The following is a 4,725-nucleotide window of genomic DNA, read 5'->3' as shown; positions in this document are numbered from 1 at the left end:
TATGGGGCCTCCCGCTGCCGCCGCATCGCCACCGTGTGATTTCTGTTCTCATCCTGAGGTAAAGTTCTTAACCTGAGGTAATATTTCTGGGTTAGTGGAGTCTGTAACCTGAAGCGTGTGTAACCTGAGGTACCACTGCACTCAACAAGCACAGAATGTAGAGCAGAGCTGAATGCAGCTCTCCAGACCATTCTGAGTGCTTTAAATACATTTCCATTGTTTCATCACTTGTCATTTGCCGCCCTGGGCTCCTTTGGGAGGAAGCGGGGGGGGGGGGAATATACGTTTGATAATATAAATAAACAAATTCCATCCTGTCCTCAGTACTCACCCCAAGCTGCAAGACTTCCCAGCCCCACCGCCTTCTGCACAAGTCACTGGCTCTGTTTTTCACCTTCCTTGAGTGTTTTTGCCCGACTGGAATATATCCTTGAACTCTGATGATGCTTACTGCTTGTCTGGAAAGAGGGAGCTATGTGAATATGCAGTGGAAAAAGCCAACTGTGCAAAGGCAAAATTCACATTCGTTGCTCTGCCTGCTTTGGCCTCTGGTGCTGCCCATTCCTGGCATGTGGACCCCTGAAGATTGGCATGTAGACAAAGTGGTCCTGGATCTGAAAATGGTTCCACACCCGATGTAGAGTGAAGGTTGGGAAAGGGAGAAAATAACACCGGGTGGGCGAGAGGAAGGCTGGAATCCTGAACAGGAGCCCCCCAGTTTTATGTGGGAGAATACAGTGCCACATTGTGTTGCAAGTCCCTTTGCACAGTGCCAATAACGACATTATCCCAACTATGCTTGCTGGAGTTTCCAGCAGACAATCGACACTTGAAATCCACAGCCTTTGCTTGCTAAGTTCCTACCTACTAATGCTGCCCTAGCAGAAGCCAAAGAAAAACAAGTTCATAAAGCTGAACCAAAAAGTTTTAGATGTGTCTTGTTTTTTCGCATTTGGCCTCTATTTCCGTGGAAACTGAAGAACAAACTGGAACCAGCAGATGACATGGATTGTGCTGCTGGTGGCTTGTTCAACTTCCATTTCCATGGAAACTGATGCAAAATGGGGTGGAGAGAGAGGAGAGAAGGTAAAGGTTCATACAGACAACATTTTAGAAGTAGCTGTTTCTTCCTTCCACTTTTCTAGTCCTGTGAAATAGCAAGGCCCTGAAGATGCTCTGTATGAGAGCCTGTGGAAATGAAGGGTCCACTGTGCTTTCGTGTGATTTTTAATTTTCCAGTGAAAATGCAGTATGCAGAACATTGCTTCATAAGCTTTGCTTGCATAGAAACCTTTTAACTGCAAACAAATAAACAAACAAACAAACAGAGGCGAGAATAGCATACAATCATAGTGTGAAATCAGAAACTTATCAAGGCCAAGTATGAAGAAATGTTTATATAAGCTTCATCATCACAGGTGATTATTTACACAACCTATAAAAAAAAATTAATGGTGCAACATTACGAATGCTTACTCAGAAGCCAAGTCCCACTGTATGAAGTGGCATGTATTCGGAAAGAAGCGTGCACAGGATTGCAGCATCAAGCAATAAGAAGCTTCCCCTACCAAGCCCAAAAATCAAAATAATGCTGCTTCAAGCTGTTTTTACTCCTTGCAACTGTTTTAATGCTGTTTTATTCTTTTTAAAACTGTTACTGGATTTTAAATAGCTTTATGTCTTGTTGTGAGCTGTGGCCTTAAATACCACTATTTTTTTATTATTATTATTTCTGGTTTCCATTGCACCTACCTCTCTTACCTTTTCTTTCCCTTCCACTTTTATTTTTTAACTTGCCACCACCTTTTTGTAATGGCCTTCATTTTCAATGAATTCCTTCCCTTTCCAGATTGTAGTGCTATTTGTTCAGAGTTTTTTAAAGCAGCAGCAGCAGCAGCAACAACAACAACACAATAAAATATTAATTAGTGCTGTGAGAGGAACCCATGGAAAAGCAGCTAAATACCTAAAGAACACCTCAGTCTGCCAGTGTTATATGCCCATAGTTAAGCCATGGATGAAAAACTGTAAGCATGTGGAAATCTTTTGAACAACTGCTGGCCCACAGCTGAGCCTATGGCGCCAAGAAAAACACTGAGGAAGCATCTTTTCCTCTGGCATCATGTACCTTTCATTTTTAAAAAAACAAAAATGCTTTGTGTTCCTAGAAATATGACCCTCTGCTATTTTGCTTCCTTTTGCTCTTGTTTGTTTGCAGGGTCCTATTTGTTAGCTGCTTTGGCGGCACATATTTATTTAAAATATTTATATCCTGCCCTTAAACAAAGTCCTCCTGGTGGCTAACAATCAAAGACAACAAACACAGAAAGTAAAATAAAAATCATTAAAAAATATAAAAGCAGCTTCAGATCTAGATATAGAGGTAACACAACATTTTGCAGAAATAATAATAATAATAATAATAATAATAATAATAATAATAATAATAATAAAATAGTAGTAGTAGTAGCAGCTAAAAGGTCTAATAAGATTGAAAGGTGCCAAGAAAAACATAAAAGAAAGGTCCAGACAAGCCTTTTAGGGAGGACTTCTTTCTGGGGAGGTGCAACCACCAAAAAGACCCTATATCACGCTGCACCTCAGTGTGGCATGGTAAATGGGCCTCTAAAGATCGTAGAGACCAGAAATTTACATGCAATGGCATGCAGTCCTTGATGCTGACAGGACAGAATTCACATGCAACAGAAACCTGCTTGTTGCACTCTGGGCAGAAAGTCATGCCTATCTTCACTTATGGGATGTGTCTCTCAATGTCATCTTTTGCTGCTGCTTGCAAAGGAAAGTGTGAGTTGCCCTCCCTCCCCAATAGAACTACCCCACTCCAGTGCACTATTTAATATATGCCTACATAGAAGCCTCACAGATTTCATTGGGACTTACTTCTTGTGTAAGTGGCCTTAGGGTTGCAGCCTCAGGGATTTAATAACTATGTGAGGAGCTGTTGTTTCTGTTAGACTAGTAGGTGGAGTTGCTGCCAGTCACTGAAATATATTTGACAATGTTGCATGTTCACCCTTTCTTTGTAATAAAATCAACGTGATGGACAACATCTAAGACAACAAGAAAGTGGAGCAGAGAAACATAATATATTTGGACAGCAGCATTTTAATCTTAATTTTATGATGAACCTTGCTATGGACCTCGGTTGGTCACCTTGGTTGTCCAAGGGGCCTGGTAGGATTTTTTTCCACTTGGCAGATTGACTCCAGCCACTTGGTTTTTCGCCTACCTTGTAGCAAATTGTCACAACTTTGTAAGGTTTGGCAGTTAGGCATTGGAAATGTGTTGTGTGTTGGAGGGGAGGTTGTGGCCATCACCTACCCCTCCCCTTGAAGGGTTAAAGGAATCCGACGATTGTGCTTCCTGTCCGATGCCCTGGTGGTGGCTAGGGCCATGGCACGACCCTCTGGTGACTCTAAGGGAAAGTTTCCAGTTGATTCACATCAACAAGTTCCCCCTACAGGTTGTTAGCCCTTGTGTGACTCCCTGCAGGGTGGGCAGGAGTCAAGTATCGTCTGTTCAGATCCAGTGCCTAAGCCAATACCACTCACATTCTGTAACCAATAAAGTTGTGGCCTTTTTTAGCCCATTAACCTAAAGTACTTGTGTCCATGTGTCTTATTTCATCACAAAGCGGGGTCTCGACTCACAACAACATTTTAAGCCAGGGAGCTGACAGTCACCAGCTATTACGTCAGATTTGAGATGACTGTTATAAAAGCTGCAAAGTTTCTCCCATCAGCATCCCAAAGCCACAACTGACTGTAATCCATGCAAATTGACTGGGTCCCTGTCCAGGCTGATTGTGCAAGCAATAAAGCCTAAACAAATATGAAAGGAGCATAATGTACTTGACTCCCTGAAGCAAATGCATGATGGCAGCAGCAAGCTGGTGGCCCATGCATTTTCCCTATCACCCCAAGGAGAGCTCCAGTGAACTGACTCTGCGTGGTTATTCCCCCATAACAGATACAATAAAAGACAGAATGAACTTCAATCTCTCTCTTTTTAAAGTATATTTCTTTAACATAGACCTTAGGTGCTGAACATGGCCTATATACTTTAGTTGTACAGCTCTTCTTAAATATACCTCCTTACTTTTTATGCCTTCCCATGTATTTGGTAGGAAACTGCATAATTTGTTCCCAGAGTTTTTCTAGAACTTATACTCAGCTTTGGAAAGAAGGAAGAGAAGGAATGACAATATTTTTAGCAATAAAATTGGAAAGCATGTGGGCCAGCAACTGGAAGGTACATGACTGACCAAACCACACCAGTGTTTTAAAGGAAAGTGTTTACCATTTGCAAAAAAGACATAAATTCAGTTATTAGAGAAACAAATATGAATGAAATGGACTTACAAACAACTTAGCAATCTGATGGTCTGCATTTTAATATAAATAGTGCTAAAGATTAATTTTTCATTCTACACATGCCCTAAGCATAATTGTTGTCTGTTATCATGTTATCAGAAGCAGTTCCTGTTGGATTTCACGATGAATACTTTGGGCTCCTTCAACAGGATATCCTTCGTTTGTCCCCATCAACACTATGATGAGCAAAGCTTTCATTGCATTCTGTGTTTGGCGATGGGTGGGTCAACAGCTGCTCCTAGCAGAGGAAAGGTAACTATAGCAACAAAAGTTATCTGCATCCTCATGTATTTCCTTGTGCCCACCCCAGTCCATACTCCTTCCCACCGAT

The sequence above is a fragment of the Podarcis liolepis genome, assembly GCF_965112155.1.
Source record: "Podarcis liolepis genome assembly, chromosome: 4".
NCBI lineage: Eukaryota > Metazoa > Chordata > Lepidosauria > Squamata > Lacertidae > Podarcis > Podarcis liolepis.
The sequence above is the reverse complement of the archived record's forward strand: the minus strand, read 5'-3'. Positions refer to the sequence as shown.